Source organism: Triticum dicoccoides, chromosome 7A (assembly GCF_002162155.2).
Source record: "Triticum dicoccoides isolate Atlit2015 ecotype Zavitan chromosome 7A, WEW_v2.0, whole genome shotgun sequence".
Taxonomy (NCBI): domain Eukaryota; kingdom Viridiplantae; phylum Streptophyta; class Magnoliopsida; order Poales; family Poaceae; genus Triticum; species Triticum dicoccoides.
In genome coordinates, this window is record NC_041392.1 from 162606659 (window position 1) to 162621960 (window position 15302).

At 42.3% G+C, this 15302-nt stretch overlaps 1 pseudogene; it reads left to right on the plus strand.

Annotated features, from left to right (window-relative positions):
- Positions 1 to 269: 269 nt before the first annotated feature.
- On the plus strand, positions 270 to 13798 carry LOC119333326 (annotated as a pseudogene).
- The last annotated feature ends 1504 nt before the right edge of the window (positions 13799 to 15302 follow it).

A 15302-nucleotide genomic window follows, 5' to 3' on the forward strand; every position in this document is an offset into this window, starting at 1 on the left:
GACCACAACTACGGCCTCCACCTCCCTCCCCTCCCCTCACTGGCCGAAGATCCACTCAATTCCTCTCCCTCCCCTGATTCCTCTCCAGTCCCCTCGCTGACCGGAGATCCACCACGCCTCACTCAACGGCGGCTGAATCCCGATGCTCCTCCGCCTTCCCACCTCGCCTCATTCAACCCCGCGGCTCTCGCTCGCTCGACTCCTCCCCTCCCCGCACAAATCCTCGTCGCCCTTTCCCCAAACCCTACCTTCGCGAAGCTTCCATGAACATGGAGCGCCTGCCAACGGAGCTCCACGGGCACTGCTATGAGCGGATGCAGCCTGAGCCGGCCCCCGAGGGGGACGCGTCGGCCTCGTCCCCGTCCTCGCTGTCGGCGTCGGCTCACTTCTCCCAGGTAAAGGTAAGCTCCCCCACGGCCGCCGCGGATCCAAACCATCTCCTCCTCTGTTCACCGCCTCACTTCTCCCCGTCGCTAACATGGGTGGCTATGCAGGGGAAAGGTTCACCCATGGCTCCGTCGTAGCCCAAGTCAGGCCTCTTCATGGGCATCAACAAGAGCCACATCGTCACCAAACGCTAGCTGCCGCCGCGCCCGTCCAAACGCAAGGGGGTAAGGTTATTCCACCCTTGTTGTGCTTGTGCATGTGTTGTTACCGCAAGGGTGATACAAATGACGCTGGTGCTGCTGTGCTTGTGCCTGTGCTGATATCCGAGACACATCTTGCATGACGCTGGTGCTGTTGTGCTTGTGCCTATGCTGTTCTATTGATCTGTGCGGGTTTCAAGCGTTAGGCTCCATTTCTTGTTGGTAGATTGTGTGGCGTGGTAGCTTGCTTGCTTCGATATGGACCAACGGCGAGTCTTTCGTAGATCATGGCTTGTTGCTGGTTTTGGTGGATCTAAAGTGTGCGGTCGTTTCTATTGGAGGATTTGTGTGTCTTTCCTTTTGAGTGGTTGATAACCCACAAGTATAGGGGATCAATTGTAGACTCTTTCAATAAGTAAGAGTGTCGAACCCAACGAGGAGCTAAAGGCAGAACAAATATTCCCTCAAGTTCTATCGACCACCGATACAACTCTACGCATGCTTGACGTTCGCTTTACCTAGAGCAAGTATGAAACTAGAAGTACTTTGTAGGTGTTGTTGGATAGGTTTGCAAGAATATAAAGAGCAAGTAAATAAAAAGTAGGGGCTGTTTAGATAAAGACACAACTAAGTTAGTTTTAGTAGAGAGCTTGTTGCTACGAGAAAGTTATTTGTCCCTAGGCAATCGATAACTAGACCGGTAATCATTATTGCAATTTTATATGAGGGAGAGGCAAACATACTTTCTCTACTTGGATCATATGCACTTATGATTGGAACTCTAGCAAGCATCCGCAACTACTAAAGATCATTAAGGTAAAACCCAACCATAGCATTAAAGCATCAAGTCCTCTTTATCCCATACGCAACAACCCCCTTACTCGGGTTTGTGTTTCAGTCACTCACGCAACCCACTATAAGCGAATCATGAACGTATTGCAACACCCTACAGCAGGGATCCCTCACGCTTGCGTGACACGGAGAGCACCATAGGACAACACCAATAATAAAACATGCAACTCAAACCAATCTTGATCATCAAATAGCCCATAGGACAAAACGGATCTACTCAAACATCATAGGATAGACATACATCATTGGGAAATAATATATAGCATTGAGCACCATGTTTAAGTATAGATTATAGCGGGTAAGAGAGAGGTTACACTGCTGCATAGAGGGGGGAAGAGTTGGTGATGATGGCGGTGTAGTTGTTGGTGAAGATTGCAGTGATGATGATGGCACCCGGTGGCACTCCAGTGCCACCGGAAGCGAGGGGGAGAGAGCCCCCCTCCTTCTTCTTCTTCCTTGACCTCCTCCCTAGATGGGAGAAGGGTTTCCCCTCTGGTCCATGGCCTCCATGGCGTGGGAGGGGCGAGAGCCCCTCCGAGATTGGATCTGTCTCTCTGTCTCTCTCTGTTTCTGCATTCTCAGATTCTTCCCTTTCACCGTTTCTTATATTCCCGGAGATCCGTAACTCTGACTGGGCTGAAATTTTAACATGATCTCTATCCGAATATTAGCTTACGGGGTGGCCACGAGGGTCAGGGGCGTGCCTGCCCCCCTGGCGTGCCCCCCTGCCTCGTGGGTCCCTCGGGCATCATCTCGCGTGGATTTTTCTTCCCAAAAATCATATATATTCCAAAAAAAATCTCCGTCAGTTTTTATCCCGTTTGGACTCCGTTTGATATGGATATTCTGCGAAACAAAAAACATGCAACAAACAGGAACTGGCACTGGGCACTGGATCAATATGTTAGTCTCAAAAAATAGTATAAAAAGTTGCCGAAAGTATATGAAAGTTGTAGAATATTGGCATGGAACAATCAAAAATTATAGATAGGATGGAGACAGCATCCCCAAGCTTAATTCCTGCTCGACCTCGAGTAGGTAAATGATAAAAAAGATAATTTTTGATGTGGAATGCTACCTAGCATAATCTTGATCACATATCTAATCATGGCATGAATATTAAGATACGAGTGATTCAAAGCAATAGTCTATCATTTGACATAAAAACAATAATTCTTCAAGCCTACTAAGAAAGCAATCATGTCTTTTCATAATAACAAGGCCAAAGAAAGTTATCCCTACAAAATCATATAGTCTAGCTATGATCCATCTTCACCACATAAAATATTCACATCATGCACAACCCCGATGACAAGCCAAGCAATTGTTTCATACTTTTGACGTTCTCAAACCTTTTCAACTTTCACGCAATACATGAGCGTGAGCCATGGACAGAGAACTATAGGTGGAATAGAATGGTGTTGTGGAGAAGACAAAAAGGAGAAGATAGTCTCACATCAACTAGGCGTATCAACGGGCTATGGAGATGCCCATCAATATATATCAATGTGAGTGAGTAGGGATTGCCATGCAACAGATGAACTAAGATCTATAAGTGTATGAAAGCTCAAACTGAAACTAAGTGGGTGTGCATCCAACTTGCTTGCTCATGAAGACTTCGGGCGTTTGAGGAAGCCCATCATCGGAATATACAAGCCAAGTTCTATAATGAAAATTCCCACTAGTATATGAAAGTGATAACTCAAGAGACTCTCTATATGAAGAACATGGTGCTACTTTGAAGCACAAGTGTGGTAAAAGGATAGTAACATTACCCCTTCTCTCTTTTTATCTCATTTTTTTTTTGTTTTTTCTTCTTCTTTTTTTGGGCCTTCTCTTTTTTTGGCCTTTATCTTTTTTTCGTCCGGAGTTTCATCCTGACTTGTGGGGGAATCATAGTCTCCATCATCCTTTCCTCACTGGGGCAATGCTCTAATAATGATGATCATCACACTTTTATTTACTTACAACTCGATACTAGAACAAAGATATGAGTCTATATGAATGCCTCTGGCGGTGTACCGGGATGTGCAATGATCTAGTGTAGAAATGACATCAAAAAACGGACAAGCCATGAAAACATCATGCTAGCTATCTTACGATCATGCAAAGCAATATGACAATGAATGCTCAAGTCATGTATATGATGATGATGGAAGTTGCATGGCAATATATCTCGGAATAGCTATGGAGATGCTATGATAGGTAGGTATGGTGGCTGTTTTGAGGAAGGTATATGGTGGGTTTATGGTACCGGCGAAAGTTGCGCGATACTAGAGAGGCTAGCAATTGTGGAAGGGTGAGAGTGCGTATAATCCATGGACTCAACATTAGTCATAAAGAACTCACATACTTATTGCAAAAGTCTATTAGCTATCGAAACAAAGTACTACGCGCATGCTACTAGGGGGATAGATTGGTAGGAAAAGACCATCGCTCGTCCCCGACCGCCACTCATAAGGAAGACAATCAATAAATAAATCATGCTCCGACTTCGTTACATAACGGTTCACCATACGTGCATGCTACGGGAATCACAAACCTCAACACAAGTATTTATACTAATCCACAACTACCCACTAGCATGACTCTAATATCACCATCTTTATATCGCAAAACTATTTCAAGGAATCAAACATATCATATTCAGTGATCTACAAGTTTTATGTAGGATTTTATGACTAACCATGTGAATGACCAATTCTTGTCATCTCTCTAAATAGATATAAGTGAAGCAAGAGAGTTTAATTCTTTCTAAAAAAGATATGCCCACTCTCTAACAAATATAAGTGAAGCAAAAGAGCATTCTATAAATGGCGGTTTTCTATGTAAAGAGAAACAGGCAATCCAAACTTCAAATGATATAAGTGAAGCACATGAAGCATTCTATAAAGCCATACTCAAAAGATATAAGAGAAGTGCAAAGAGCATTGTATAAATCAACCAAGGACTATCTCATACCAACATGGTGCATAAAAAATGAAAACTAAATGCAAAAGACGCTCCAATATTGCACATATCGCATGAACGAAACGAATCCGAAAACATACCGATACTTGTTGAAGAAAGAGGGGATGCCTTCCGGGGCATCCCCAAGCTTAGACACTTGAGTCTCCTTGAATATTTACTTGGGGTGCCTCGGTAATCCCCAAGCTTGAGCTCTTGCCTCTCTTCCTTCTTCTCACATCGAGACCTTCTCGATCATCGAACACTTCATCCACACAAAACTTCAACAAAAAACTCGGTAAGATCCGTTAGTATAATAAAGCAAATCACTACTCTAAGTACTGTTGCAAACCAATTCATATTTTGTTTTTGCATTGTGTATACTGTAATATAACTTTTTCATGGCTTAATCCACTGATATAAATTGGTAGTTTCATCAAAACAAGCAAACTATGCATCAAAAACAGAACAGTTTGTGATAATCTGAACATTCACCATACTTATGGTACTTGAAAAATTCTACCAAAATTAGTAAAAATAAAAAATTTGTATAGAAATACAGTGCAAAAAGAATCAGAACCATTTGACGTACCAGCTAAAAATGTAAAATCGCGCACTACAGCCAAAGTTTCTGTCCTGCACCGTACAAACCATCAAGCAAATGTAAACATCCTAAAGGCAAATCTTGGCACATTATTTTTATAATACAATGGAATTTTACAAGGGTATAATTATTTTTGTTGAAAACTTTATGTAATCAAGATTCACAAAGTTGTCGTGAGCATGAACAAAGTTCAAGGAGCTCTCCCACTTCAACAATGCTTGTCTTTCTCACTTTCACTTTCCCTTCTGAAAAAGCTTTGGGTTCCCCTCTTTATTTTTGTTGTTTTTAAACTATATAAAAGCACTCAACAGAAATAAATGACTCTCTAAAACTTCCGGGTTGTCTCCCTGGCAGCTCTTTCTTTAAAGCCATTAAGCTAGGCATATAGTGCTCAAGTAATGGATCCACCCGGATCCCAAGGTATATCAAAGCCAATTTTAATTAACAATGATTTGTAATTTAGTAGTGAGCACAAAGTAACATATATCATGCAATGACGAAGTCTAACTCTCTTCCTATGCATAGGCATGTCATAAAAGAACAATTCAAGCACACAAAGTAAAGGCCAATGCATAGTATAACCAGTTTCTTGCAATTTTGTTGTATTGGAAACATAAAGAGGCGGAGATGTAGTTCCTCTCTCATAATAATTGCAAGTAGGAGAGGCAAGCACATGCATATTATATCTATCAAAATCATCATGTGTAGTAGTAAAAGACAACCCATCAATATAATCCTTAATAAGCACAAACTTCTCCGATATAGTGTAGTTTGGAGAATTCAAAAAGATAATAGGACTATCATGTGTGGGTGCAATAGCAACAATTTCATTTTTAACATAAGGAACTATCGCAAGTTCATATTCATAAGCATAATTCAGATTGGCATCTTGGCCACAAGCATAGCAAGCATCATCAAAAAGGGATATTTCAAGAGAATCAACGGGATCATAACAATCATCATAGCATTCATCCTTCGGTAAGCATGAAGGGGAATTAAACAATGTATGAGTTGAAGAGTTACTCTCATTAGAAGGTGGGCACGGGTGATCAATCCGCTCTTCCTCCTCTTGTTCTTCGCTCTCCTCCTCATATTTTTCATCTAATGAGCTCACAGTTTCATCAACTTCTTCTTCCATAGATTCCTGCAAAATATTAGTCTCTTCTTGGACAGCGGAGACTTTCTTAATAAGCGCATTAATACAGGAATTATATTCATAATTATCATAGCAATATTTTAGGATAGCTAAATTTTTAGGCCTATAAACATCATCATCAAAAGCTTCATACTTTTCAAACAAAGATTCAATTTCATAAGCACCCTTAAAAGCAACAAATTCTTCTATTTGTTCCACATCATAGTAATCATATATACCATTAGCATAAGAAGCTAAGGTTTCATTATCATTAAATTCACATGAAAATGGAAGGTGTGGAGCCTTCATCCTAGAGCAACAAGTATAATCATATCTCAAGCATAGTTGCCTGGCATACCAATACAATATATAAATTTGATCCTATAATAGTTTCCCTTTTTGTGTCAAGCGATAATCCCTAAAGTATTCACATTGATCCAATGTTACTCCCATTACCAGATTGAATGAGGTTTTCTCAGGATTATCAAAGTGGTACATAATATTTTTCACATATTGAGCATCGAGGGTTTTAGGAGGTTCCTCATCTCCATAAGTAGCAAGTACACCTAATTTTTTTGGTATTTCATGTTCCATATCCATAACTAAAGATAAAGAACAACGAAGAACAACAAATAAAAATTACTTAGTGATAAAGAAAACAAGCACACACAAGAATATTCACCCCACGCTATTGCTCCCCGGCAACGGCGCCAGAAAAAGGTCTTGACAACCCACAAGTATAGGGGATCAATTATAGCATCTTTCGATAAGTCAGAGTGTCGAACCCAACGAGGAGCTAAAGGCAGAACAAATATTCCCTCAAGTTCTATCGACCATCGATCCAACTCTACGCACGCTTGACGTTCGCTTTACCTAGAACAAGTATGAAACTAGAAGTACTTTGTAGGTGTTGTTGGATAGGTTTGCAAGAATATAGAGAGCAAGTAAATAAAAAGTAGGGGCTGTTTAGATAAATACACAACTAAGTTAGTTTTAGTAGAGATCTTGTTGTTACAAGAAAGTTATTTGTCCCTAGGCAATCGATAATTAGACCGGTAATCATTATTGCAATTTTATATGAGGGAGAGGCATAAGCTAACATACTTTCTCTACTTGGATCATATGCACTTATGATTGGAACTCTAGCCAGCATCCGCAACTACTAAAGATCATTAAGGTAAAACCCAACCATAGCATTAAAGCATCAAGTCCTCTTTATCCCATACGCAACAACCCCCTTACTCGGGTTTGTGTTTCAGTCACTCACGCAACCCACTATAAGCGAATCATGAATGTATTGCAACACCCTACAGTGGGGATCCCTCATGCTTGCACGACATGGAGAGCACCATAGGACAGCACCAATAATAAAACATGCAACTCAAACCAATCTTGATCATCAAATAGCCCATAGGACAAAACGGATCTACTCAAACATCATAGGATAGCCATACATCATTGGGAAATAATATATAGTGTTGAGAACCATGTTTAAGTAGAGATTATAGTGGGTAAGAGAGAGGTTACACCGCTGCATAGAGGGGGGAAGAGTTGGTGATGATGGCGGTGTAGTTGTTGGTGAAGATTGCGGTGATGATGATGGCCCCCGGTGGCACTCCGGTGCCACCGGAAGCGAGGGGGAGAGAGCCCCCCTCCTTCTTCTTCTTCCTTGACCTCCTCCCTAGATGGGAGAAGGGTTTCCTCTCTGGTCCATGGCCTCCATGGCGTGGGAGGGGCGAGAGCCCCTCTGAGATTGGATCTATCTCTCTGTCTCTCTCTGTTTCTGCGTTCTCAGATTCTTCCCTTTCACTGTTTCTTATATTCCCGGAGATCTGTAACTCCAATTGGGCTGAAATTTTAACACGATCTCTATCCGGATATTAGCTTTCTTGCGGCGAAAGAAGGGCACTAACCTCCTTATGGGGTGGCCACGAGGTTCAGGGACACGCCTGCCCCCCTGGTGCGCGCCCCCCTGCCTCGTGGCCCCCTCGGGCATCGTCTCGCGTGGATTTTTCTTCCCAAAAATCATATATATTCAAAAAAATCTCAGTCAGTTTTTATCCTGTTTGGACTCCGTTTGATATGGATATTCTACGAAACAAAAAACATGCAACAAATAGGAACTGGCACTGGGCACTGGATCAATATGTTAGTCCCAAAAAATAGTATAAAAAGTTGCCAAAATTATATGAAAGTTGTAGAATATTGGCATGGAACAATCAAAAATTATAGATACGAAGGAGAGGTATCAGTGATCCAGGAAAGCTAGTTGGTTAATCAGTGAAATATTTCATCTTACTAATAATGATCACCTTGCTTTGCTCAGCTGGTCATTTGAAGATATGTATATTACATGCCCATGGGCATCATGTTTTTGGCTTTCTTTAGAAATTTCTTTGACTATGTAGTCTAGATAAATAAATACTCTTAGTAGACTGGATTTGAGGTGTTCTAGTTTATTTGGTAGACGAAATTTAGTTTAGATTCAGAATTTGTTGAATATGTGATAATTCCTTCATTCTCAAGTGCAATAGATCCTTTGTGGTAGTAAGAATTCATATTATTGTGATGTTTACTCCTGTTTAAGTTTTTCATTCTCATTGTTCTGACCGGTTACCATTTTGGTTTGCAGAAAGGTACCAAGAGGGTGCATTTCGTCAAGAACTTGATCAGGGAGGTCGTTGGGTTTGATCCGTATGAGAAGCGTATCACTGAGCTTCTTAAGGTTGGCAAGGACAAGCGTGCCCTGAAGGTGGTGAAGCGAAAGTTGGGTACCCACAAGAGGGCAAAGAAGAAGAAGAGAGGAGATGTCTAGTGTCCTCAGGAAGATGAGGTGTGTAAAACATGGGCAATTCTGGAACTAACTAGGAGTTAGGACGCTATATTTTATAAAAATTGAGTTGCTGTGAACTAGTATCAGTTGCAAAATGTGTTACATATTGACCCGAAGGTCGGGATCATGACTCGTAGAGGCATTAAAAGTAATAATATGCCTACTTGTTTCAAGGATTAGGTAAAGTTGTCATGATACATTACATTCATTCTTAGTATGTAAGTTGAAGCAACCCCTAGTACTAAATTTTCTATGGCTCGCTTCCTTCACTGTGAAGACAGAGCGGGTGGAGAGTTTTGCCGGTGTGCGCGCAAGTGCTTTGATTAGTAAAAGATGTAAAGATGCTCATCATATACTATCTGATTCTGAGTCGATTTAGATTAATTATGATTTTGTTATTCTGCTTTATGATTTACTCAATCACTATTGTTTTATGACGATTATGCAGTAATGCTCCTCTTCTTCCTCGACCACCTGAACCACCATGCCAGCGGGCTCCTGAAGCATCAACTTCAATAACGGTGACCATCCATTCCTCCATTCCTTGCTTTCAGCTAGCGTTTTAGTTCTCCTAGAGCTAGCTAGTTTAGTCTGCTACGGTTTGGGGGTGCTTTGGGTTTCAATTAACTGCAGCAGAAGTACCATTCTTTTGCCTTTTTCAGTTAGATGCCTTTGGATTGTTTGGCATCAGAACATGTTCAAGGAGATTTGCTTTTGGTAGATGCAGAGTATAGATTAAATATTCCATAAAATTCACCACATGAGTATACTACTTGATAGCCAATTTTCATGGTTAAATTCCGCCCTAGGTGCAAATGGACGTCATGATTCTGTTATGCGCCAAGGTCGGTGGTCGAATTGAGGTGCCTCTGGACTATAGTGTATTAGGTTGCCTGGAGTAGTAAAACTTAGTGTTGTATTGAGGATTGAGGGTGGCTGGGCTTATAAGTTAATCATCAGCGTGAATGCTTTGTTTGTCTGATACTCGCATGTTAATGTTTCGCTCGTCTGGGTGTGTGATAATGCCATGTGTCTTGTGCAATCAAATTACATTTCTGTTTGTTATAGTAATATAAAAAATATTCATGCTGTCAAAATTTTCACAGTGCGCGCATTTCATTTCTTTAGTTTGATTGTTTCCCTTGTATTCAATATGCTTCTAGTGGCTGACCCTTCCAATTTTGTTGTGGCATCTTTATTTTCACAGGTGTTGTGTGTTCTGGAAGATGGAAGGGGAAGAAAACATATTTTTGTTGAACTTAATTTTCTGTATTTTGTTTTGTTGTACGTATCATTTGATAGTTTTGTATACGAACAAGTGATACTATTTTGTAGGGATTTATTGCCTGTGATGTAAACATATTTAGTGCTGAAATATGAAATTATTTGCAAAATTTGTCGAAAAGGTGGATCATATGTATGAATATGTGAATGGGCTGAAAAGAGTACTGAACCAACTCCAGGATTGAATTGATATTTGAATGTATAAAAAGGCCCAATGTAAACCAGAAATGGGCTGCACAAAATTGTACATATATTCTTGAAAGGCCAAACGTGCATAAAAATTGATGGGCTGACCATTTGGGCTTGGCCTATGTAGGAGACAAAAATTAACAGAAATAAATATAATAAATGGGTTGAATTAATGGGCTCGGCCCATACAGACACCTAATCGGACTAGGCTGAATCTTATCCACGTCAGCTTGCCACGTTGGATCCTACGTGGCTTGGGGAGGCTGCTAGTGACCAAAATTTTGGTCGTAGAACCAACGACCTTTTACATATCACAGAGAAGGTCGTTAATTTCAGTTTACGACCGCCAGCTTTTGATCTTCTGTTTTTGGTCAAAAAAAGGTCGCAAATGAAAAACAATGACCTTTCAGTGACCAATAGTGGTGGTCACAAGTTGACATATTTCTTGTAGTGAGCATGAACGAACCGGTACTTGTTCATTATTGTTTGTAAATCAAAGCTTACTCGTGTAGCCCCCATGAGCCGGTTGTGGTCGTTTGCGGCCCAATCGGGTCATCATAAAGTAGTAATGAAATGCGAGCAATATGCATTAGCCCCCAAGTGCCAAGTACTCTTGCTTGCAAAGTGCTGGGGACTTATTCATATGAACCGTTGTACGAAGAATCTTTTCAGTACGCATTAGCCCCCAAGTGCCAAGTGTTGTTGCTTGCAAAAGGCTTGGGACTTTTATTACTGTAACCTGAATATGAATATGGTTGTAAATCTTTGCATGTATAGGATGCCACTGCTCAACTTCAATCGCAATTGGCTGACACAAAAACTCGGCTGGAGCATCAAGAATCTGAGACCCGGAAGGCCGACTCAAAATTCCAATTTTGTTTGACTAAAACAGAAAAACTAAAGACCAACTTTAATACTGAAAGAACCGCCTGGGCTGAAGAGAGAACTGCTCTAATATAGTGGGCTGAAAAGGCAGAATCTGCTCTTCAAGAGGTGACCACTGAGCTTACCGGTTTAAAACACCGTATATCCCAGATGGTTTCTGCTATCTTTGGTGAGTAGCTTTGCCATCGTCAAAATTGAGTCTTAACTTCAACGTTACAAACCATCTCTGATCAATCCATAATTATTATACAGGTTCCAGGAGTAGCAATCTTGGTCAAGACATGCTGGTGAAGCTTAAAGCCGTACATACGCTTGTTGAACAGCTATATACCGAAACTCAGCGCACGCTGGCCATGATTTCTCCAACTAATCAGGCCCCCACTCTGTTGAGTGACATTTTGAAGAAACTTTCTGTTATGCCTGCTAAGATTGAAGAGATAAAGCGATCATATGCAACAGTCGGTGCCGCGACGGCCTTGAGCCGGGCTTGGGCATGGTTACCAGAGCTAGACCCGGCCGAGTTGGACTGGGTACCCAAACTTGAAAGAAGATGGCACTTCATTTGACCAAAAGGACTTTGCTGCTTGTGTGAAGGAAATACGTCCTCTGGCGACTCTGATTGCCGACGAAACAAATCTATCAAAATATCAGCCGGCTTATGATGCGGAAAATCAGAAGATGCCCACGTCGGCTTATAAAGTGATGGATCTGATTCCCCCAATCCGTAAGCATACTTTCGCCCCTGAAGTTGGTCTGTCCGACCTTATAGATGATGAAGCTAAATTCCAAGCCTTGTGTGGCATTGATTAGTCATCACCAAACTTCCAAACGGCAGAGGGGACGAAAAACCGGAGAAGGATGATCTAGAAGCTTCAAGTCATCAAGGCTAGGAAGATTGATCTGCTGGGCGGTTCAAATATTTGATCCGAAAACACATTTTTGGCTCCTTGAGTCATGTAATAGGCTAGTGAAACTTTGATCTGTCGTGCCATCGTGCACGGTTTGTTTTGCGCAAATTGTTGATCTGTCAGTTGAAAAACTAACACTTTATGCTTATGATAGCGTCGATTTATACAGATCAGATTTAGCAATACCCTTCACACAAACAGATCACAAGCGCCCTGGTGGTTTACCGTGGGGCGGGTCACAATACCCCATATTAAACCATTGGGGACAAATAGTCCATAACAAGGGCCGGTAGAACCGCAATCCTTATATAATTGTTAATAAAATATCATACCTCTGGTACTTGATCACACTGTCGGCTTATCATACCAGTGCAGTAAGGGTGACAACCCAAAAAATTGAACATATAATGCCTTGTTAATAGGGCATAAATATATGAATCCTAAAAATGCTCTAAAAAGATAACGAATCAAAATCGAGAAAACAAGGCTTTCCTAGGCCGCCAAGCCTAAAGCTCCAAGGCTTTCATGGGCCGCCAAGCCACTAAGTTAACCTTTTAGACTTTGCGAATCCGGCCTCACATGACCGCTGGTTTAATGTTGACAAGTTCACGGTCTACGTCAGATTGGCTGTCAAGAGTTTGGCTTGTCATTCCGGGATTACCCGGGCAGAGTGGCAGATTCTACAAAGCAGGATAACCCGGAAGGTTTTGGTGAATACACCTGGTGTTCCAACCTACTTCACGAGGGTAGTAACAATATGTTCTCTTTGGTGAATGCGCCTATGTTTGAACAGGAAGCCCCCAAGTGCTTTGTAAGCATGGCATATAAGCCGGACCAAGAGGGATATTCACAGCTATGCTCAACAAGCAGGAAGCCCCCAAGTGGTTTGTAAGTGTGGCGTATAAGCCGGATCAAGAGGGATATTCACATATATGCTCCATGAGCAGGAAGCCCCCAAATGACCATCTACAGTGATAAAGACTCATTATTCTTAGAAATGAAATGACAGAAGCCCTGATTTATTAGGGATGCCGGCTTTATTATACTCCTTATAATATATACAATGTCAAAATATGTACATCACAAGATCCAATGGCTTCAGGTGTAGTAAGGCCAAAGATGACCGATATTCCATGGTCAGCGGGTCTCCTCCTTCGACGTGCGTGAGTCCTTGTGGTCTAGAACATCGATAAGGTAGTATGATCCATTGTTTAGATTTTTGCTGACCACAAAGGGTCCTTCCCAAGGTGGGGATAAATTGTGCATGTCAGTTTGATCCTGGATAAGCCAGAGCACCAGGTCGCCTTCTTGAAAGGTCCTGGTTTTGACCCAGCGGCTGTGATAACGGAGCAGATCTTGCTGGTAAATCGCCGAACGAGCCGCCACAAGGTTACGCTCCTCATCTAACAAGTCAAGTGCATCCTGACATGCCCTTTCATTATCAGCTTCAACATAAGCCGCCACACAAGGTGAATCGTGACAGATGTCACTGGGGAGAACCGCCTCTGCTCCATAAACCATGAAGAAAGGCGTGTAACCCGTAGATCTGTTGGGGGTAGTATTGGTACTCCATAAGACTGAGGGTAACTCCTCCACCCAACAACCCGGCTTCCTCTGCAAAGGAACCATAAGTCGGGGCTTGATGCCCCTCAGGATCTCTTGATTGGCTCTCAGCTTAACCATTAGACTGGGGGTGAGCCACTGATGATACATCAAGCCGGATGTGCTCATGTTGACAAAATTCTTCCATGGCACCCTTGGATAGATTAGTGTCATTATCAGTTATAATAGTGCAGGGAAAACCAAAACAGAAAATCACATTTTTCCACTGTCGTCGCGTCACATTTACTGACCGGCTCTGCCTCAACCCACTTCGTAAACTTGTCAACCCTCTACCAGGAGGTGCGTCTTTTTGTTCTTGGACCTTTTGAAAGGTCCAACCATATCAAGCCCCCATATTGCAAACGACCAAGTAATTGGAATCATCCTCAATTCTTGAGCCGGCACATGAGCTCGTCGTGAGAACTTCTGACAACCATCACATCTACTGACTAGATCCTCTGCATCAGCATGAGCTGTCAGCCAATAAAACCCATGATGAAAAGCCTTGGCTACTGGAGATTTAGACCCGGCATGATGACCAGAATCTCCTTCATGAATCTCTCATAGAGTCTCACAGCCTTCTTCAAGAGAAACACAAAACGCCCATGTGACACTGCAATGATGCAATTCTCCATTGACAATAGTCATTGACTTAGACCGCTGGGTTATCTGTCTGGCCAAAGTTTCATCCTCAGGTAACTCGCCCCGGGTCATATAAGCCAGATATGGAACTGTCCAATCAGGAATAGCATGAAGAGCCACCGCTAGTTGTGCTTCAGGGTCAGGAATAGCGAGATCCTCTTCTATAGGCAATTTGACAGAAGGGTTATGCAAAATATCCAGGAAAGTATTAGGTGGCACCGGCTTATGCTGAGACCCTAGCCGACTTAAAGCATTAGTCGCCTCGTTTTTCCTATGATCAACATGTTCAACCTGATAACCCTTGAAATGCCCAGCAATAGCTGGAAGGATGTCTGGTTGGGAGACCCAGCCACCACATTAATGGATACGCATCCGCGGGCATTCTCATATGCCCTAAATGAGGATGATTTTGTTGCCAAGATCCTCAAATCCACTGATCCTGCCTCGATCTTCAGTCTGCCTCTTTCGATCCAGGCCAGGGAAGAGATCAGAGAGATACAGCAAAGGTCCGCACACGTCGGTCTGGACAGTGGATCGGTTGATACTTGGGTCTGTGACTTGGGACGATACTCGTCTAAGAAATACTATATCCACTGCTTCAGACAGGTTATGGCTGATGAGGCCTTTGGATGGCTATGGAAAGCCAAATGCCCGATCAAGTTCAAGATGTTTGGGTGGCTGCTTATGGTAGATCGGTTGAACACCAGGAATATGCTGAAGCGACGACACTATAATGTGGATGGGGGCGACTATACTTGCATGCTCTGCCAAAACCCACCCGAGGAAACCGTGGAACATCTCTTCTTCACGTGCCCTTTTGCCCAACAATGCTGGA